This window comes from Lepisosteus oculatus, chromosome 2, assembly GCF_040954835.1.
Source record: "Lepisosteus oculatus isolate fLepOcu1 chromosome 2, fLepOcu1.hap2, whole genome shotgun sequence".
Lineage (NCBI taxonomy): Eukaryota > Metazoa > Chordata > Actinopteri > Semionotiformes > Lepisosteidae > Lepisosteus > Lepisosteus oculatus.
This window is the reverse complement of record NC_090697.1, coordinates 12,457,976-12,481,766: the sequence shown is the minus strand read 5'-3', so window position 1 is coordinate 12,481,766 and position 23,791 is coordinate 12,457,976. Positions and strand designations below refer to the sequence as shown.

The window sequence follows — 23,791 nt, the reverse complement described above, 5'->3', positions numbered from 1 at the left end:
CTTTTGCTATTTAAGTTTTTGTTCTCAAATACCTCTCTCAAACACAGCTGTGTCCTTTTTGAAGTACCAGTTGTAAAAAATAAATCCATAACTTCAAACATTAAGCAAGACTTTTCATATTAGTTTACGTTTCATAAGTATCCAACCTTGCTCCTGGAGAGCCACAGTCTAATTGACCTTATAGGCCAATCTAAATCAGCTATTTTGTTAAAGATTAATAACATCTGAAATGTATTGATCAATTAAGGAAATTGTTCAATCAAGGGATTTCTGATCGTTGTGGGCTCATGGATCTTCAGTATTTTTTTCTCCCAAATGATCTCTAAATTGTTTCAATAAAAAATGCCAGTTCAACTAACCACAGATAATTTGTTCCATGGATTTAGAAATTATTGATTTAGTGGCAGCTTATAAAACCTGGTCGCCTGGGATTCCCCAAGAGAAGGGTTGAAGATGCCTGTCCTCAAGAATATCTTGTGATCACGTCTTAAACCTAATTTGAACAACAACACGGAACACTTTAGAAACTGGCTTTTATTATATGACATGGTTATTAAATTGCATGCTATCAAAAATGTCAGGTACTATCCTGTTGTCATAAGTATATTCACCTCACAGAAAGCTGGAATTAATGGCATAGAGCAGCACACCAAAAAAAAAAAACTGACTTGTTTGACAGCTCAGCTAAAGCAAGACTTGTCAGGAAGCCAGAAACACTTCTCCAGTCAATGCCTTGTAAAACCTAACATATTCCTCTAGCCTTTTTTTTTCCATGTAAAACAAGTTGAATGTTCAATTATGCCAACAAGAAGCTCACGCTCAGTGCAGCCCTAACGCATCCCGGCCATTTTGTAATCCACGCAGACTCCACATCCACACTGGGGCTGCTAGGAGGTACCCTGGCGCAGCTCGCCATCGGAAATTTCCGCTTTCTCTCTCAAGTCGGTACATTGCTCGGATGAAACAAATCCTCTGAACTGAATTTTTTTTTTCAGCTTTAGGTGTGGGTAGATATATTTCAGGGTCTTCTTAGGTCGACTGAGCTACTGTAAGCTAGTCGGTTGTCTGAGTCTGTCGCATTTAGCAAGCCACAGCACAACTTAACACGTCTGCTTCTTCCAGTAACAGAGGCATTGCAAAACAGGCACACCTTTCTATCTTTAATCATTTTTTTTTTACCTTTTTATATTTAGTATTACACTTCATGTATGCTTCAGCAGCCACAATACCTTTGTACTGAATATCATACTGTTGTATCAGTGCATGAGTAACACTTCAAGAATTATGCCGCATTAACCTCTTTTGCTAATTACTTTGAGCTCCAGGATCAATCACAGGCTGTTACAGAGTGGCCTTTGTATTGAAATGTCCTGGTCTGCCGTGTCTCTCTTTTTTCCGCACTCTATGGCTGACTGCACTGCACATTTGTCTGCAGTTAACATACGGAAGACCTTTCACCGCACAACAAGTCTCATATCAAATCTGCTCCACATCCCAGGAGACATGTGGTAAAGACAGAAAACCACCGCTGCACCAGGCTGTGGGTGTTGTACTAATAAATTAGCTCAAGTGTTTATGCACTGCAGACATGGGAAGCCAGCAGGGAGATCTTGAGTCCTTCACACACAGGACACAGCACAGATGAAAGGAAGTGCAGCAGGCAGGAAACACTGGCAACTTGAGATGGCAGTGGGGTGGTCGTGGGGCTGCAGAGGGTACAAAAGAAATTAAACTTCTTAACCCCATCAGCTAAGGTGCCACATGAGACAACACGCTTCGATTCCCAGTAAGAATCCCAGTTTTTACACTTCTAATACTACTGTTATTTTGGACTCGTTATGGTTTCAATTTAAAAAAAAAGGTCTCCTTGCCAATGTGTCGTGTTGCGACAGGGTATTTAGTAATAATTGGTATGCTGTATTAACAGGGCCTTTAACATTGTTTCAGGAAGCTATAAATAACCGCTAAAATGTTTTCAATATACTTCTCTTTTCAGTGTCTGCTGTTTATCAGGGAGAAAGAATAACCCTTTTGCCAAAAAAGTCTTTTTCGCTTCCTCTTAAAATTCCAAACTACTGTGCAGCCAGATCCAGATGCATACATCAGGCTGTCCCCTTTAAGCCACTCTTCTAAGTACCTAAAAGAAAGTGAATGACGGGGTTCACTCTAGTCCCCAGGCAGCACTGTGGCACAGTGGTTAGTGACACAGCCTCATGATGCTGGGGCCCTGGGTTCAAGTACAGACCTGGAGTTTGTCGCTTCTCAGCTGTGTTCAGTGTTCCAGTTTCCTTGCACAGTCCAAAGATTAATTGGCTTCTTGGGAAACTGGCCCTAGTGTGTGTCTTTCCCCTGTGATACACTTGTATCCCATCCAGGGTGCTATCCAGCCTTGTGCCTCTTCCTTTCTGTGATTGACAAGGGGTCTCCAGAGACCCTGAATTGAATAAAGAGAGGTTAGAAAATGTATGGATGATAGTCCCCAGAGCAGTTTCTCCCCCCAAAAAATAAATTGGAATACTTTGCAACAGACTTTAATTGCCTCACAATGGTTATGAATTCTGCAGATCGGCTTTGATTCTGTTGTTTTGTCTATGTTACTGTGAAGGCTTTGATTAAGAAAAACACAAAACTAAAAGCTCTCTAATGCTGTTTGGCAAACGTTTGTTCTCTAGTGTAACAATTGCTGTTTTCCTAAAATAAAATCCTTCCTTCTCCCTTTTGGGGAGTCCAAAACACCAGAAACTTTTAGAAGAAAATTACATTTAATTAGATTTTATGCAGCGTTTATCCATTATTATTGAAAGCACATTGCTAAAAAGCCATGTAACACGTCTAATCTTGTGAATCTGGGAAGTTCACAAAAGTAATTTGTGTCATTAGATGGGTCAAATATAGTAACAAGAGAAAACACATCTCCTTGCATTTTTTTCTTAAATGAACTCTTATTAGTGACTAAATACCCTTAGTGATTGTTAAAGACAATTAGAAGCTCTCAGTCTTTGTCGTTCCCAAGCACACAAAGTAAGCACATTTAACGAAAAACCAGGAAACAAAACCTTTAATTGTCACGATACTGCATGAGGTCGGTAAATTCTTTACCACACCGATGCAAGTATATCAAATTGGACACGACCATTGTTCAAAATCCTTAACCCCACACCCCAGCTGCTAAAGATAGAAAAAGCATGCTGTGAGACAAATAGCGCACAATCTTCCCTTCTGTGCTGCACTCTGTCTCCTGTGGGTCCCAAGGCAAAGCACGAAGCAGGAAATCCTTATTTAAGTTATAGAATCCTGCTTCAGCCTGATAAAATCACCCCACCTGGTAGTGACGATATTTATTATGATACTTCATCACCAGCACTGTAATTATTGTTGTGTGCACTCATCGTTGTGCTCTAATATTTGTTTTAAATAACCAGATTTGGTCAATTTATTTGGCTGATGCTTTTACCCATGGGCCAATTCACTGGGCATCTTATTGGAGCAACCTGAGTGAATCACTTTATTCAAGTAGATGAAAGCTGTGTCCCACCCAGGATTTTAGCCCATGGACCAGAGCCCTAATCACTAATCCACATGGCTGGTCTTGTGAACTTACCAGAAATTGGTATAGTAGAGTTAAAGACTTAGCTAGGTTGAAACCAAAAAAATCCAGCGCCAAGTACATTACGTTTGTTTAGGACCACGTACAATTTGTTCAGGAACACGTAGAGGCAATATGAAGCATGAAGTAAAGGAGATCAAAAGATTGCTTCATTTTCCATCTTCTTCCCACTTTCTCCCCCACACCCCCAGCCAAAATGTTATTTTCTCAACTTTCTCGTTTTCCGAGTGGAATTAACATCTACGTGGTCCTTTGCAGCTTCCCACCCTGACATCTTTTGTCTATCTTACTTCATTAAAATAAAAAAACAACCCCCCCTCTTTGTGAGTCATGAGATTTCTTCATTGGTGGAAATGTCAACCATCTCTTTTTTATTTTGACTGCGAGGCAGATGGCGTTAAATTACAGCTCAGTGTCAGTTTGCTTTTAAGATGATGTTGTCTTTTTTTCAGAGCCGATTCAGTCAGGCTGCGAGGCCTGAGCTAGTCAGAGAGGAGGGTGGGCTGATGTTGATGTCATTTCACTACCCCACAAGACACAGGTGAAGGAACCTCTGACTGTCAACCCTAACCCATGTAGTGTGGGCTGGAACCTCCGCTAGCTGCATTTTATTAACCATACAAATCCAATACATAAGCACGTCATCTTCTCCTCTGGTTCAAGCCGAAACCAAGCCAGAGCCATGACCCGTTGCACTAAATAAAATGATACAACAGGAATACTTTTATATTTTTTTAAATAAAATGCATGACCTCTGCATTACGGTTTAGAGGTTAATAGTGTGCTGTTACAGCTTTAGGTGACTGAGAAGTGTCTCTTGGGAAGTGACCCTTGGCAGAGTAAACACTTCTAACTTCAAAGCGGAGAGGATGTTTTCTGAGGTCTGTGGGGGTCCCCTGAGCAGAAACAATTGTAACGTTTACCTTGGTATACCTAGGTAAGGTGTGGGTTAATGATTGTCAAAGAGTAGTACAGAAACACACAATATAAGATCACATTATAAAGCACAGGAGAGGAGAAGGAGAGAAGCAGAGAAGAGAGGGGAGTCCAGAGGAGCTGGGACCTCAAGCTTGTCCCAGACGAGAGCCCCTACGTTTTGATCATCCAAACCAAATCTGACAGGAGCTCAGTATTTGAACCTTGTTAGAGACTGCCATTCTGCGTTTTTAGGTAAATTGGGTTTCCTGGGTAAAAGTTAGAAACATCTTTCCTGCTTAATAATAATTATTAAATCGTTATTAAAAATTAATAATAATAATTGCTAACACTTATACTATAGCACTTTTCTGGACACTCCACTCAAAGCGCTTTACAGGTAATGGGGACTCTGGCCATAGTGCGCTCACCACACACCAGCTCTCAGTGGGGAGGAGAGCAGAGTGATGTAGCCAATTCATAGAGGGGGATTATTAGGAGGCCATGATTGGTAAGGGGCAATGGGAAATTTGGCTAGGACGCCAGGGTTACACCCCTACTCTTTTCAAGAAACGCCCTGGGATTTTTAATGACCACAGAGAGTCAGGACCTCGGTTTTACGTCTCATCCGAAGGACGGCGCCTGTTTTTACAGTATAGTGTCCCCGTCACTATACTGGGGCATTAGGACCCACATGGACCACAGGGTGAGCGCCCCCTGCGGGCCCCACTAACACCTCTTCCAGCAGCAACCTTAGCTTTCCCAGGCTCCCATCCAGGTACTGACCAGGCTCACACCTGCTTAGCTTCAGTGGGTTGCCAGTTTTAAGTTGCAGGGTGATATGGCTGCTGGCTCAGATACACCCTGGAAGGAACATGAGGCCATTGCTGGACACACACACTGATCAATCTTCCCCACAGCCAGTTCATCTACCAGTATGTCTTTGGACTGCAGGTGAACATCAGAGCACCCAGCAAAACCCACAATCACAGGGAGAACATACAAACTCTGCACAGATAGCACCCTAAGAATTCAAACCCAGGGCCCCTTGCCACTGTGCTACCCATGGAGGTCCTGTTTAGGTCGAATTTTGTTCATATTTATTGACAAGAAACTAGAAGACATTTGCCCTCAATGGAAAGGATGGTGTATTTTAGTTCGTAAACTACAAAGTCTCTTTCTCTGAGTTTCAAAATAAATCCTCACTGACCTGTATCCATCCCTTACCTACTGAGGGCTCCTAAATGTTCCTAAAATACTGTACACAAGAGGCAAAAAGGCAATCTTTATTTAGATCATTCAAATTGAGTCTTTACAGAGTTTACATTCCAGAGCTGCATGCACAACTGGATCAACTCTGTTACTGTATACTGTATATCAGCAAAAAATCTTATCTTGATGATACTAATTTATCTGTTTCATTTACAGGACACATATTATGTTTGTATAACTTTAATTCAGAGTTGATATTAGTCATACACAGCATACTAAAGACTGATTTGGGAAACTGATTTGCGTCGTTAAGGTTAAGTCATTGCTGGGCAGCTCTGACTGTGGGAATTATTTTTTACATCTGGTAAGAATGAAACGTGTTTACTTTTAAACAAGCAGGATATCCGCACCAATTCTGATTAAAAAATAGACTGCTGCCAGAGAAATTGAGTCCCAGAATAAAAATTGTAAAGAAATAAGTGCAATTGTGTATCACCGATTTCTCATCTCCTTACATCTTTAATACTCAAGTCGACTTCTTGACCATTCTTTTTCAAGACAACTGATGGTTGTTTTTTAATATGATGGCCTCTTACTATGAACCCATTACTTGTGAGAAATGATTGGAGGCATTTCTGCTATCATGAGATAGTTATATTCCTGGAAAACAGCGCATGATAGAAAATTGCGTTATGGAAACCATTGGTTCAGGGTAAAGTAAGAGGTTATGGGATAGAGAGTTCATATTCAAAATAACACAGGTGTTTTTCTAAAGTATGTGACCTAATTATTATCTTGAATGTATTACTTCTTTCGTTTCTCTCGTATCACTTTATAACCTCAAACTTTGTTTTCCAGAATAGCTTTCCTTTTTCTTTTTCACTTGCAAACAACGTGCACTTGTGCAACTCTTTATGCCCTTCCTGCTCATTTAACACCAATATTTCTATCAGTGTTTCCAAAGAATGAAAATATAGTGGCTGAGCGCAGATACACAGCCTTATTCTGTGTGCAGGTTAGTCAAAGACTGACACCCATGTTTGACAGGATGCCTATTTTATTGTGCCCTAGAAAAGAGAGCCTCTACTTTCTCTTCAGACTGTACATACATGTACGAAAGTATATACTGTAGCAGCATTAAAATTTAAAAAGAGTTTCTTCTTGTGGTCTTCAGTGTTATTTCTGTTGAACTAAAATTGCAGTCTTAGCATATTCTTTATTCTTTCCTTGCATTTAAAGAAAATAGATCAACTAGATAATGAATGTGGACAAATATTACATAATTTATTCTAAATCCTTGAAAGCAGATGGCTTTCTAAGAATAGCTTGTTGGTGTTAACTAAAAAAAATGCACAAAAAACAGGTCTAAATGTGAGTATAGTATTTTTGGTGCATTCCCCCAGTTCCAAAAATTCTCTAGTACTTGTATGTAAAATTGAGAGAATTTGATAAATCTTTATAATACCACAAGATCAAAAACAGCTGTCATAAAGCAAAGGAACAAGTAGAAATTCTGTGCAAATTCATTTTGATTGCTGAGGTTGGAATATGAACACATGGAATTAACCTCTGCTTTTTCTCTGACAAAGCTCCCCACTTGAACCTCTGAAATCATGCAATACCCACAAAATGCAATGGCTGTATGAATTTCTGGTGTCTTTGATGTTATTGAAGCTTTATGGAGGACAGGTTGCTATGCTCTAAGGCCAGCAGCATGGAGCCTCACTGTCTTGTCACTGATGCGGGCATTGTGTCTGCTGGCAGTTTCAGCAGCAGGACGGGCGGCAGATCTGAAACGATCTCTCAGATGGACCAGTCTGATGTGTCGGTCCTGCTCTGGTGTGGACACTCAAGGGTGACCGGATCTTGAATGGTCATCTGTACTGCCAGTCTGCTGAAACCTTCTCTCCAGTCGGGACACAGTGGAGTGGCTTACTCCATAGTGTCTGGCAACGCTGGCACATGACATGCCTGCCTGCAGCATGTCAATGGTCCTCTCCCTTGCTTCTGGTGACATTCGAGGCATTATGGAAGTGTGGCCTTGCAGTGACCTAAGCTTTGAATTGAGACCTTTTTAAAGGTGACCTGATCCGGCATTGTTCCACCTGGACCTCGTTGGGTAAAAGTGCACTTAACGAGCTTTCGTGTGATTGGCAAGTTGCAATGTCTCACTACACAAGCTGTTTTGTTGGTCAGAGGGCTTAAAATAAGTTGACAATTTTTTGTGAAAGTACATAAGCTATATGATAACTACAGTATCCTCATTCCAGAAAATGTATATAATAAATATATAATGTTAGGAATAGCTTATGCTTCATTTGATTGACTGGGTTATATAAAGTAATATAGTTTATCTATGGATGTACCTTAAAAATAGAAAAACTTACTGTTCTGGCTGTCCCAACACCTTTTTCTTAGAACATGTCATTAAGAATGCTTGCCGTTTTGATTAAAAAAAAGTGGAGTGATAAAAAGTGTGTTTACAGTCACATGAGATGAATTTAAAAAAAATAGTTTGACAGACGATACCTCAAATGAGAGTATATGCAGTATTAGGCACGTGCAACATGGTGTTAGAGTACATGAAAAAGTCTGGGAAAGGATGGAAGAGATTTTTTTTTTACAAAAGTTCTAAAAAGCATCTTTGTAAACTGTGATTACTATGAACAGGTTCGATAAAAAAAATCCCAACAGCTATGCCATACAAAACATATGCCACATAAAAGATAATCACTCTGTCTACATTTCTCAAAAAAGAGACACAGAATGTTGAGCACTACACTGGCAGATTTGGCTGTAGCTTGTGCCAGATATTGTTGTCTAACTCAAAAGTTCTTTTTGTTTGCTACTGTTTAAACCAACCCAGACACTATATTCTAAATTGCTAATCTGGGAGAAAAATCCCAAATGTCTGTTTTATTGCATTGTTGACACCAGCTGCTGTTTTTTTTTAAGTACTTTTAAATACTCATCTGAGAGTTAACTTGTATTTGAGAATTAATGAAGTTATTCAAGGGGCTTTTTTTTTCTGGCTGCATCTTTAAGCCACAGACTTAACAGTTTTTTTTTTTCTAAAAATCAGACAGCTGGTGGAATACTTGCCAGCTGAAAGTTTTTTTTAAAAGCGCTTACATATGTAATTGCATTATTATTATTATTATTATTATTATTATTATTATTATTATTATTATCATCATCATCTGTGGTAATATTGATTCACTCAGGGAATAAGGACAGTTGTCCATCAAACTGGTTTTCTGTCTTCCATCTCTCAATCACTGCCTGTAAACTGTGGCTTGTATTAGAATGGAACAAGCTATTTAAAACCATGTAGTTGCAGCCATTACCCAAACCTCATTCACAAAACAGCTGGGTAAGCTGGATGGACTACTCCTAGTTTGGGTAGGATGGGTTTCTCCTTGGGAACATATGATTCTGTAATAATTTGGTTGGGGCACTATAAATAAATACATAAGTGTATAATGTGACGTGTCTATACATATATTTATTTTAATGGTGCTAATAACAGGGTATGAAATCTTCAGCTATCACATTGTGTTTAGGTGTCCAGCACTTGATTTGTCAAAGCCTTCTTTGCCCATCATGATTTGCATTTACATTAGGATTGTTGTTGTGCGCCGTAGCGAATCAGAAAATGTACAGAAACTTACTTTCCCCCTCAGGTTATACTTACTGTCTGCTTTCCTTGTTTGCTTGTCTTGATTTTAATTGTGGCAGACGTTGAGACACAATTCCAACACTACAGGAATGTCAGTATACCGTGTTCCTCATTCAGGCTGCACTGTGACCCGAGGGTGGGCTTTGCTGCCTCACATCACTGGGGCCTTGGCTTCTATTTCTTACCTTCTCCCTCTTACAAGGTTTGCATGTTCTCCTCCTGTTTGCTAGGGTTTTCTCCAGTTTCCTCCCACAGTCCAAGGGCATACTGGTAGGGTAATTGGCTTCTGGGAAAATTGGCCCTGGTGCGAGTGTGTGTCCTACAATGGACTGCTATCCCATCCCGGATGTACCCAGCCCTTCGTCCGAGGCTTAGCCTCTGTCTCTCCAGCAACCGTGTGCTGGAATAAAGCAGCTAGAAAATGAAGGGAACACAAGAACTTATCTCACACTGAACGAAATGCCAAGATGTGAAAGGCGGAGACGTCACAGTGGGCCTCATGCAGAACGCCAGTACAAGGTGTGAGGATGAGGAAAGAGGAAGCCTGTCAGCGTGCAGAAGCCCATTACAAATTACTAAGAGCACCAAGGACTATTAGCGGATGCCCGACGTCTCACAAGAAAAAGAACCATCCAATAAATATTACACTGCAGTTTTATTTAAATAGGAGACTTCATTTTATTTTACATTATTTTATTCTGAGTCAACTTGAAAGTTGCAATAGCAATTTTGCCTTTGCGATCTAGTCTTTGCAATCTAGTGGAGCAGGAGGTGGAGGAAAGTGGAGGCTTAGTGATACATCAAAGTGACATAGAAAACAAGGTGATATGTTTTCTACATACACATAATTGCAGACATTTATTTAGTTCTCAAATGTGTGTTTTCATTGTTTTAAATCCAGCACATGCTGGCGATTCTTTATACAAAAAAGCGATACTGACACCAGTAGGGATAAAAAGATTTTCTGTTTTACCCTGCAGAGATTTCGCAGTCAATTGGCACTCCCTGTTAATGAAAAAATATCTCATTACTGCAGGATAGTATGTGTTTGATTGTGGCATCTCCAGTGTAGATGCCTGTGACAGTGTGTTTTCTACTGAGATATCTAAAGAGCCTGAGGTAAAACAAATGAAAATTCCGACAGGCACCTGCAGCACCTGGTATATTTGCATTTCCTAATTGCAAATTCATTTAAAACTGACTCTGTTTCACAAGCCCCTTTAAAATCTTTGACAGGTTATGCTGTGATGGGGGAAGGAGGAAATGCAAAACTGACAATACTTGCATGTCAGAATCCTTACACATACTGATGCAGAGAAATCTGAAGATTTGTTATCTGTACGCATTTGATGGTTTGGTTTTTCAGTACAGAAAGTTAAAACAATAGCCCCTTGCAAAAGTATTCTTCCTGTGGTGTCCCATTTGATGAAATTACAAAATGATGTCTGCACATATTTTTAAATTTAATATTTTATTTAAGTATTCAGACCTGTGAACGCAATATTTGGTTGAAATATTGCTTCAAGTTCCTTGAAGATCACTTATGGACTGGAGTTTTCAAGTTTTTCCACAGATTATAATGACAGTCTTTTTCAAGACAGGACCTTAACTGGGCAACTCAAGGGCATTCACTTTCTTATTCTCATATAGTAATCATTATTAATTGCAAAACTGGAAATAATATGCAGTAAATGTGACAATAAAATAATACATTATAGCATCACAGGAGAATTCCAGATATAGTTAAATGGGATCAAAATTTATGGAATACACTACTTTTTTTTTAAATTACTTGAATAGCTGTCTGAAGAACCATTGCTTTGATAGATAAATGGTCATTTTAAATTGCTTAAAATGCCTAGTAGTTGAATGAAAAAAGTTATAAATAATGGACAGTCCAAATAGAATTTGAAACTAGTGGCTTTTGACAGAATTCTGAGGCTGGTGAAATTGTATGAGCTATATATCTATAAAACTGTTATTTTTTGTACTGATTTTAAGGACTTTAGAAACAGTGTCTGTTTAGTGAAAACTATGGCGGTCAGTTCATGGAGAGAGGTTCTGTTATTTTTAAGTAGGAAATTGATTTAATGCAGGTATAGTAGTCGCAAAATGAAAATGTGTTTTTTTTTTCGTTCGAGTCCTAATCTCATTAAAACCTAGTGATTCATATTTCCTTTTATCTTATAAAACAAAAGTATAGAAAAGACAAGATCTTATCCTTTCTCATACCACAGAAACAAAGACATGATTCATTCCTTGCAGGTCGTCTGCTTTTTACCACAGTGGTTGTGTGCAATCTGCACTTTGCTTTCTGCAAATATTTCTAACTTGCACGGTCAGATAAATGCATGAGGGAAGCTGTAGATGTCAACTTTTCACCAAAATAAAATACACCAGTATTTGTGCTTCATAAGTAAAATTGATCTGTTTACTGCGTGTGGAGCATAGGGCAAAGTGCCTAACTGTTTAAATTAACGCGTAAGTGTGAAAAGCACTTATTTAAAGCTGCACATGAGCCGAAGGGGAAAAAAATCTGCACTCTCGGGAGCAGAATACAAAATCATCGGAAAGCCAGACTGAACACTTGTTTCATATTCAGAACTACATAAGTTTAAAGAAAGCTTTTAGAAAGAGAAACTGTAAACCATGGGAAAGCTGTACTAAAACATAGTAAAATAGTAAGGCGATTTTAGAGCTTTATCATCCAATTTACCTTAATCTTTCAATCATGCAGAAGAAAAAAACAGACCAAAAATGTACACAGAGCATGCATGCTTCTGAAATTACAATATTTCCCAAAATGAATGATGGCAGGCTTTCAAACTTGAATTATTCAGATCCAGTAAGGCAAATTGGATCTTCTTAAGAATCTCAATTAAAATGTTAAAATTGTGCACTAGACATGGTTATTCCCTAAAGGACAAAGACACATTCAGTGTGGTCAGTACTACACTCACCACTTTCTATGTCCTGAAGAAGCCCTGTAAAAGGCTCCACAGCTGAAATGTTGTGTTTGTTTTCTTCTCTTTTCAGCAGGGAATAAACATGTATTTGTTCCCTTACATTCTATGTCTTCAATTGCATCTTCTTCTGCATTCTAAACATTTTTTTAATTATTTGTGCTATTTTCCTTACCTTAACCTTGTTTCTTCTTTTTTGAGAAACACTTTGTGGAGTAACTTTTAAAGCCTCTATATTATTATAGTTCAGATGGGTCTTCACACCTGAAGAAGGCTCCACAGCCGAAACGTTGTGTTTTCTTTCTTCTCTTTTCAGCATGGAATAAACCTATTACTTATTCCTCTATGTTATTATAATTAACATTATTATTAACATCTACAAAGCCATATCGCTGTATTCCAATAGAGCTGGAGGTCCCTTTAGGATAATTAATGTTACTCTTACCCAGTCTGCAATAGATATGCACCAGCACTGAAATGAGTGTTATATTACAGATATTTTAACAACGATATCTGGTAAAGCAGGTATTCTCCAGGGTGAGTTGAACTGGATTCACTTTCACTTAACCCACAAGTGTGAAGATTTACAGGAGCAGCAGGGCATGCAGTTAATAGGTGTTACTGTAAACATTATCAGCAGTCTCAGCACTCATGAACTCAAAAATGAGGATGCAAGACATTAAAGGCTTTACTTGACTCTATGAGGAGGCTCATTTGAAAAGTGTAAATCTCATTAAAGAAAACAAACAAAGGTCACTCAAGTGACTACAAGTAGTAGTAGTTGTAGCTTAACATTCCCCATTGCACTCCAGCTAAAAGTTTTGTTAAGATATACTTTAGGTTTAGATATTATGCTTTCAAGAAAAACTGTCTCTCGGGAAATCTCACCATCAAAATTGAAATTGAGAATGCTTTTCTCCTAAACACCTAAAACACCTAAACATTTAAAAGTCCTTTTAAATAGGCATAGAGCTGACAGGAACCAAAGAGATTTTTGAAACATGAAACAATTTGCCTATGACAACAACGGCTAGCAAATTACTATATAACGCAGTCATGTGCAGAAGCTGATCAAATAAGTACATCTTACAACATTTCTATAGACAGTTTTGACATCCTCCAGTGTTTCCCCCTTTTCTCAGCCAGTCTGCATTAAAAAAAAATGACTGATACCAGACCTTTGCTTCACGTAAGTTTATTACAAACTATCATGTCACTTCTGAGCTCACTGTGAAATAAATTGCTTCTCAGAAAGTAGAACAGCTAGAGGGAGAGAGATGCGGGACATAAAATGGACAGAAAGAGGACATGAACTCCTGCTTTTAAATTACATACACTTCTATTTGATGTCATCAATAGCCAGGGCTCAGCCTTACTCTTGGAGGAATAAAAGGAGAATGTCCAAAAATACGTGGAATTGCCCATTGTTCATACTTCCATGTGGCTGGAGGATATCAATGGACACCATGAGTTATTAAAACATCAGATCTGAGGCCAGGAATGCCACAAAAAATGGTTCCTTGGAACATTTCACTCTTCACCACAGTCATGCAGCTGATCCCTGTGAAAGCTGTTGATGGACAGAGTGAATCAGTGCACAAGCTCTCCTGGTTTGTCAAATGATTATGTACATAAAATGTTCACACAGATTTAATAACAATGGTATGACAGGTGTCAAGCACGAACTTGGACAATCGCCAATCATTACATCACATAAAAAAGGGCACTGATTGGTCTAGATGGGTTCAGTACATTAAACCTTTAAGGTCAGATTTTGTTGAGATACAAAAAAACTGAAATTTAATAAGATACATATATATAGTCTCCTCCCTTTTTTATATTCATAAATCTTTCTTCTTTTGAATGTATAGTTTTGTTAAAAAGTTATATAATTGTAAAAACCTAGGCGAACAAACAGGAATTTGTGCCTGCAATGTAAGGCTGAATAATGGTTGTTCATATGTAAAATGGTTTTGTTTTGTTTTCTAAAATATTTTTTTAAGAAAAGGGCACTGATAAGGCAAGTTCAAAAAGACCCGCGTTAGCGCCTATCAGGCATTGCAGAAACAGCAGGCATAAGTGAATTACAATTATTTGTAATCCGTCATGCTATGTAGCTGAGACATAGCATTTGTTTGACTGCAGCATGAATAAACCAGAACATTTCCTGGGATCCTGAACAACATCACTACTGCGAGAACAGCGTCCTTCTCCAATGAATGCAGATCTCTGCTCTCCAGCACAGGCTCATTGGTGATGTATGGATATAGAGAAGGACAGGAAGAATTCCAGCCACTTTGTTTGCAGAAAAGAGTCAGATGTGGTGGTGTCAGTGCCATAGTGCGAGATGCCATCTGGTATGGTGAGTGGTTAAGGGCATTTTGAAAGTTGTTGGCCAATTGCTCTTCTACAGAACCAGCTCTTAACAGAATGGGGAAGTGCTTTACTGTCTCGCATTTATACATTTCAGGACAATGGTACCACTGGCCCCACAGCAGAAACAACACAATCCACAGAATATGAACCCCCAATCAACAAATAGTATATAGGACCGTCTAGGCAGGGAGGTAAGGTAACATGCCAGCTGTCCATCAGTTAAGAGTGGTAGAAGAGCACACTTCTTTATACAGCACGTGCCACAACCTGGCCCAAGATTTTAATTAAAAGCTGTTCAATATCAAGTCAAATCACATGCAAACATTATCCAATACAACTAAACACTAACAAAATGCATGGATTGTATACCTTTATCTAGCATATTTGCTGTCAATGCTATGTTGGGTGTCCATTTTATTCTGCCAGTGCAGAGTTGTAATTTCCTAATAATGGTCACACAGTTAGGTTTGTCTTTTCTTTACAAACACCTAACATACACAGCAACACACTAATATTACACCTTCAGCTCAGATTTCACAACAAAGTAAATCATGTGAGAATGTCACAGCTCACATTACACCTCCCTAAATGAGAATGTAAACACTATTGAAACAGTTATACAAACATTTGGGCCTAGGATTTAAAAAATACACATATTGTACAGATAATATTTAAAGATATTCTGATATTAAGGTTTAGACTATAATCACTAATTAGTGTGCTCATGTGAGTTGCTTTTTTAAAATTGTACCAATGCAGCAAATTGCAAATATGCTTGTGGTTTAAATTTATCTACGAACAGTTTATTAACATTACTGGAGCTCTTGCAGTACTACAGTGGAAACAAACTCAGATTTAGTAAAAATAAGTCTGTGAATAGCAGGCTCTTTCAGGATTCATAAATTACATAACCTACACGCTTTTGATTGCAGTAACTAATACCAGTCACCAAGTACAATATTACTTAACCATAAGGGAATAAAGATTGACCATTGAGTCAGAACTTGGTTAACAGGTTATCAAGGTGACAAAAGAAACTGTCTGAGAAATGTTCTGCCACACAACTGGTTAAGTAGTCTCTGATGTCCCTTAACTGACTAGACTGACTCAGATGTATCTCACAGCTGGTACTGTATTAACTGTCTTCATATATACTTGAGATACAGGAAGCAAAAAGAATTTTACACCTTTTCAAAATAATTTAGTGTACAACTTTTTATGCCCTAATCAAACAATACACTGTCATGTAACTGTGACTCCTCAAAGTTGTGCAAATTTTGCAATGTGTCAAAATTCTCCCATGTCCTTAGAATTACTTATACTGCCTAACTTTTGCTAGGGATGATCGAGTCATCACCACATTCAGAAAAACAGAATGGAGATTAAAGACTTTTTAATGCACGTTTATTAAGGTGACAGGTTTGGTGCAGAAGTTAATACTGCGACATCATTCACAACCATTGAGTCACAGTGCAGCCAAGATAAGGATTTTTGCATACTGAAATTACTTTGCTGTTTCAATGTGTACTGTGCTACACCATCGCACACATACTGTAATGTATGGCTTAACAGATCTCCAACATTTTACAAAGGCTTTAGGTTTGGAGACCTCACAGACCACTCCATCCTGTAGAGAGTTCACTCTTCCAGTAGCAGAACTTGTACAATGGCAGAAAGTATTGTCATCAGCAAAATGACATAAGGAAGCAAAATGGAACAGGGGCGTATGGCACTCGCAGTAAGTCTCACAGTTTGCTCCTATTTCTGTATCTCACACCTGTCAAATGGACCTTTGCGTCAAACATGGAATGGCCCTCCCACTCTTGTTTGAGTTGTTGACTGGTGAAATGGATTGGCCTCCAATCATACAAGACCCACAAGACATGCTCTTGGTCCCGGTCTCAGCTACTTCTGTAAACGATGCTGAGTGAGTGGAGCCAAGGTACCCAGGCTTCTGGATCTCAGTCCTGCATCTGGGATACTTCTCCGTACCTGCTGTATCAAGGGATCACCTCAAACATGTCACCTGTTGGCTTTATGATAGGTGTGGCTGCAAGATGGATACATTCTAGGTGGCAGCACAAATGGTTCAGCAATGGTGCCAGTAATGGTTATTTTTTGATACTGTTAAACATGGCATCCTGTGGTTTGTGTCTGACGTAAAGAAATGGAGGCAAAAAATATTTCTTAGATAAATTATGATATGATTACGTTCATGCACAGAGGCTCCCAACATCAGCTTCACAAAGTTGGTGACTTCAGAGTTCTTGAAAGTGTTGAACCCAAACCTTGGATGGAAGTTAGACACCTTAGTTAGAAAGGCTTTGGCTGTTTGCTATTTTTGAAGCTCAGATTAGGAACATCACAACATAACCCTGCTTGCTCTGACTGTTGCTCTTCCTGTCTGATACTGAAACATATTGCTTCATGTCAATATTTCATTGATTATAAACAAAAAGGGGCTCCAACCAAGATATTAAATAAGCTTCACTATGCCAAGTATTCATTAGCATGTATACTATCTCAAAGTACTCTCTGCATCAACAATAATCCCATCCTCTGACCCTCAGTGTGAACTATGGTTCATTGGTTCACTGAATGGGACATCTTCAGATTATTTTAAGAAATTACTGCATGAATAAAATCTTAATATGAAATCTCGTCATTTCCAGATCTTTTTACTCTGCTGAAGTAGGTGCACAGCATCTTTTTGTGTTGCAGCACAAACATCAGTGGAACACATCCGTTGGGAACTCTGCAATCTCCAACACTTTCAAACCTTTAATACTCTTGCTCTAATAGTTTTAGTATGTTATTTAAAAGCTTTACTCTTGGTTGCACAGTCAGCCAAATTCAAAGTCAACCGGCTTTGTTTTACATTTGGATCAATCAATCGACTTTATTCTTATACAGTGCTGTTTTTTTGCACATGCTCTCTATGACAATCTCTGCACATCATCTCATGCTTTTTCACTGAAAATTGTGAGTAACCTGTTTTACAATTAAGTCAGGAAAGCACCCATGTGTTTTTACTATTTACTATTTTATGTTAATTAACAGCACAGTGTAAGGTAATGAAATGTGATGTATTGATAAAATCATTAGAAAGTCATTCTTATTTACTGTACATTTTAAGTACATGGTATGTTTTCAATTATTATTATTATTTCAATTAGTACATGATGTATTCAATTATTCTAATTATAGAGATTTACTTTTTTTCCCATTTATCCTTATTTCATTTCTCTCCCCTCATATAAAGTTTGCTCTCTCTGTCTCACAGACTGCTGCTAGCTGATGCTACATTCCCTTGCTCTCTACCACCTCTTTGATACCTTTAACCATTAAAGGACACTGGTGAGTTCTGCTCTCCTGTGTCTCCTTCCCAACTTACAAACACAGCTGGAGCAAATAAGGAAGGATCACTGCCAAATCTTGAATGGTCATTCTCTGTACTGTAAGTATCCACACAATGGCTAGGAAAGTGTGATTGTACAGCACAGAATGTAAATAATCCAAATAAATGTTTAGAATACTGTTTGAATAATATTTAAAAACCCAAAATGCAAATTTAAGTCTACTCCTCAAAACTGAAGTGAAGTATACTGTCACTATGAAGGCTGTCTCTGTCTTGATATTTTCAAGCAACTTCCTTGAATGAGTACCAAAAAGAAAATGAAAAGGGTGGTAAATTACTGTATGCTCTGCTAGCAAACACCATCAAAATTCAGAGGAATTATATCACACCTGCTTTTGCAAATTTAATTCAAATTAATTTATTTCTACTAATAACTATCTTTTAAGAAAACAGAATCCAGAAAGTAACCGTTTTATTTCATCCTCCATATATATGTACTAATCAATACCTAAAATCCACTTACCAGTGTCAAATCAATCGCTTATTTTAAGCAGTAGCTTCATTTTTTTCTTAAACTGCAGGGTAGTCAGCATTTGAAAAGTATACAGTATACATGTAAAAAGCCTTTTTCTACAGATATTCATAGGAAGTTCCTAGACATGAACTGGGCATGAAATCACTGCTTTTTTCAGTTCTTTTGGAAATGTGCTTTCTGCAGAAAAACAAAGACATTCAGAATAACAAAAGCTCTAACTAACAATGCATTACCTCATCTTTCAGCAGACTCTTTTTTCATTAATAATCTTTTTCAGCAGCAATGTCTGCACTTCTGAAGCCCGTATCTGAAAATGTTAGCTTTGCTACCATTAAACTTTAAGTGTTTTCTAAAATTTTCTACATCCAGGGATGGATGTCTTCCAACCTTTTCTGAAGACTCCCCTAAAGCCTAAGCTGTCCGCTCCCCAGACTTCCATAGTTCTATAGTTGGGAGCTGTTTCTTATGAGTTATCAGTTTCTGTAATCTCTTTTTTATTTTCCTTCTGTTAACTTCAAGAGAACAAAGGGCTAGAGGTTTCTTGTGATTTTAATTTCCTTTCAGGATGATCCTAGAGTGAATATCAGCAGTGCAGCTGTAAAACAAAATTATTTGCCCTATTGGCTGAGATTTACAAATACCACAAACAGATCAAAGGTTTCAAGAAATAAGACACAAGCAAGGAGAAAAGAATCTTTTGGTTTGAGTAATGTGTTTGACTGTTTATCGCTGTGGCTTTAAGGGTTAGGGTCTTGCTGTTATGTGGTTTACAACTGCATTTTAAAAAAATAAGGATATGAGTTTGTGAATTCTTAAAGCACTCTGCATTAGCTACATCTGTCTGTGTTTGTCACTATTTCTTTTAATTAAAGAAGACTGTTCTCCTTTATCTCTGGCCACTTTGTACAGTAAGATAAAAATCTCTTGACTGTACTGCAGTGTTTACCATTTAAACACTGGATATTTGAGTGGAAACAAGCTGTTTAGGTCAGTTGCCATTGATTCTTCTTGTCCAATTAAAATTGCAGATCCACCATTGGTGTTAATCTAGAAAACCGCAGGCTTAATAACAGTGACTTGTAATTCATTTTTTTTCTCTATCCCAAAAAACTTTTCAGAATGTATTTCTTTTCAAGCTAGGTGTTGCATTTCATGTTGGTTAACATTGTTCAACTACTGCTTTTATTGTCATTATATTATTTAGATTTGTTATTGGGGGTGGGATGGTGGTGTGGCAGTTAGCATTGTAGGCTCATGGCCCTTGGGTCTGATTTCAGTCCTAAATTAAATTGGCACCTTCCAAAGTATGCTGGCCGGGTTAAATGGTGTTTGTGGTGCCCATGTATGAGTGTGTCCATCAATAGGCTGTTACCCCATCTAGGGTGCTGTCCAGCCTTGTGCTCTATGCGTCCAAGAAAGATTACCTGGTCTAAGTGGCTTTCTACTGATGTGGAGAGTGGCTAGCTAGATAGGATTTGATAATAGCTAATGGACTAGCTAGTGGCTAGTATATTTCTTAATGTATATTAGTAACATAACAGTAACATAAAGCAAGTGGCATTTTCGTGCCATAAAGTAGCCTAACGTACATACTCACATACAGTACATACTATAATACCAATGCCCAAATCCTACTACTGTACATATTGTTCTCTCATGCTATACATGTGCTACAATAGAACAGATGTCATTTTAATACTCGGTTTAAATACAATGACAAAAGATGAATCACTAGTAGATCTGAACACATTAGTCATTTTAAATAGGGATGAACATTGAGAAAATCCACTGTAATAATTCACTGTCGTAATTGCAGAAATGCAAATTCTAAAAATGGGGACAAGTGGAAGAACAAAGGGAATACGGACAGTCAGAAATTTGTGAAAGACGCTTAATGATATCATATTTCCTAGGATACACAATTATCCTCTTCCAAATGGTATGATATAAAATCTTCTGGTGTATGTAATACATTACAGTGTCCCTAAATGTAGCAAATATTTGATAATAAATACGGGTGCAAGCAGTGAGGTGCCAGATGTTGCCGGGGGAAAGATTTAGAACACACAGCTATCACCCCATTCCAGTTGTCAGGGTGGCACTGTGTACATTGTTTCCCCAGCAATAACAATCTCCTGTATTATCCCCCAAGTGAAGCTTATCCTGTGCTACCAAACGTTCTGCACTGAGGAGTTTTAATGGTTTTGTATAATAAAAGGACCGGAGCTCTTCTCTTGCTGCTATTTTTGGCACTTGTTTAATAAAATATATTCACTTAAGCCTGAATTATTGTTAATTGGTCTAAAAAGTAATTTTCTTAATTGAGACAGGGAGATTAACATGTTTATGAACATTTCTAAGAGTTTTTGTCTCTGTTGTGCTTTTTCAGTTTTCCTGCTTCGCGTGCACTTGCATTAGGAGTAATTTAACTCTAACCAGAATTACAATTGGCATTCTTTAACTTTAAGCAAAATCACCAAATTTGCTACTTCCATGGAAAAAACACTGGTTTTTGGAAAGAGCTAAGGAGGGTATTTTTGAGAATGAGGACAATTGAGTTGTCAAAAAGCATGGATTTAATGGCACTGACAATTTTTTGGCAGACACTCTAAATGGATTTGTCAAGAACACCAATCTAAAAAACAAACTGGACATGGTGACAAATTCTTTTTGACACTCCTTTTGAGTGATAATGGATACAATGCCAACCCTTTCTTTTGCAATCGCTTTTGCTTAAGAATATTGCAGAGTGCACCTGTATCTGCAATTTTTATTTTAAAAGATCCACCTCTAAGGAATGCCTAAACATGCAACCTTCCGGACTGGTGTATTACATGTGTCGCAAAATGTAAGGGATAGGATTGCGATCTTCCAGATACTACCGAATATGTTTAATAGAGAAAAAACAGGATTTTCAGCTCATTGAAGCAAAGCATTGGAAGCAACAGATGAACATTTGCCACTGGAGAACCAACAGAGAAAACAGGAAACAAAGCAAGAGTTGTCACAACTGGCCAGTGTCAACGAGAGACCCAGGGCCCTACCAAATTTACACAGTGTCTACAAAAATCGATGGAGAGAGACAATGAATATTTTTCAATGAAATACACATATATTTAACAGAAGGGCTGAAGGAAACATGCGGCTGTCTTGACTCTTTATGGTTGGTGACGGGCAAGAGGAATGCTATACCAGAAGAAGTCATGCAAGTGACTTACAAGAAGCTTTTTAAATGAAATCCTTGCAATTCTGGGAAAGAATATAGCAGTTGTTGCTTAGCAAATGTACTGTATGTCTAATGTATGTCTGGATTTTCCATACCCTGAGATCACATGAATAACCAACTTCACCTATCTGCAACATTTTTAGATATGGTGAAATACGTTTTTTTTGTTAATTTATAGTTACTGTGAAAGGAGTCATGGTGGACCACTTTATGAGGAATCTGTCCCTGAAGATGAAACAGATGAAGAATCAGGCTAATTCATTTACCTCAGATTTCACAGTAGATCTCTTAGAATGGCCCATGCCAACCAAGGAACTGCACCTTAAGAGGGGGGAGAGCTGAGAAAAATAGTCTCTCTAAATAAAGGGAAAAAGGAAGAGAGATTGGACAGAATCTGAATAAAGCCTTAAAGAACCAGAACCAACCACTAATCCCAGAGGCATATCCCAGAGGCAAAAAGGACCTGTGGATACAATACTATAGTGTGATTTGTCTGAAATTTCACATCAAAGCAGCAATGTTTTTCATACATACTTACTTTTCATATACTTAACAAACAAGCATTACAAGTAAACATTATATTAAAATTAAATATGACATTACATAACAGATGTACCTCATACATATTAATTGCACCCCATTCCTACAAAACCCCTGTAAATGTAAATGTACACAACTGAGCCACCACAAACCCAAGCATTTATACAAGACATGAGAAGAAGCAGAAGTATGACTGAATTCAGGGAGTGACCCTAGTTACTCAAAGACTAGTCAAATCAGAGGACAAATCAGTAATGATTTACTGAATGAGGATTAAATCAGTAGGATGAGATTTCCAAAACTTGAAGTCATGGTAATGTACAAAATTATCCCACAGTTGATTCGGGACCAAAGATCGATGTCAGAGATTACAAGCTTCGAGAGATTTCAAATTAGAACAATCTTGTCTTGTGTGTCAAAAGGGTGGGGTGCTACTGGAGAGGATTTATCAAATGAAGAAACCTGAAAAGGTTTCCCATGAGACATCTCTGGAAACCGAACTCTGGAAATAGCTGCATGGCACTCCTATGAGGAAATGGGTCTGCCCAACACCGGTTGGCATCCATCAGGGTGACCTACACAAAACTTTGACCACCAAAACCTTTACAAATTTACTGAAGGTAGTTTTCAACATCCATTCGAAATAGCACAAAAGCCTTGTTTTCTTGATAAGTACAGCACATTGGTTCCTTTCTGTGTTTTTTTCTTTCTCGGTCTCCATCAGGCTTGTCATTCAATTAATATCCAAATTGCAAAGTACAGACTGGTAAACCTAAAACATTTAAGAATCTTAGTATGTCATTGAGAAACAAACTGACTTGGAGAAAAAAGGAGAAGCAAAAAAAAGAGTCATGTATGTTAGGATACATAGTTAAAATAATAACATTTAAATCAGGGCATATTATGTTAAAATAAAAAAATGCACTAGTAAGACTACATTCAGAATACTGTGTACAATCATTTACAAATATTCTTTCTCTGTAATTAGTCCGGAGAAGAGCAGCCAGATATATTCCCAGGCTTAAAGGAATGTCCTACACTGACATGCTGAAAGAACTGAGCCTTTTAAGTCTTGAACAGAGAAGACTTCGATGATCCCAGTATTCAACCCCCTCAAAGGCACTGACAAAGCCATTGGCTTATTCAGAATCAACAAAAACATCAAAACAGAAACAAGAACTACAGCACACAAGTATAAACTATGTGAAACTGCTTTTACAATTGAGAAGTGAAAGTAATTCTTCTTGCAAAAGTTTGGGATTATGCAACAAGTTTCCCTGCTATGCCTTCCTTTCAAGAAACATCTGAATGGGATCCTCAGATAACTCAGCTGCTAGCTACAAAACATGCTGTGGGGCCAAAAGGCCTCCTAGTTTATAA

General features: G+C 38.1%; 1 long non-coding RNA gene across 1 annotated transcript; it reads left to right on the top strand.

Moving 5' to 3' along the window:
- Positions 1 to 1,642: 1,642 nt before the first annotated feature.
- Positions 1,643 to 4,326, top strand: LOC138225592 (uncharacterized). Its single transcript, XR_011184051.1, has 2 exons — positions 1,643 to 1,786; positions 4,060 to 4,326. It is a non-coding gene; the product is annotated as an uncharacterized lncRNA (long non-coding RNA).
- Positions 4,327 to 23,791: the final 19,465 nt, after the last annotated feature.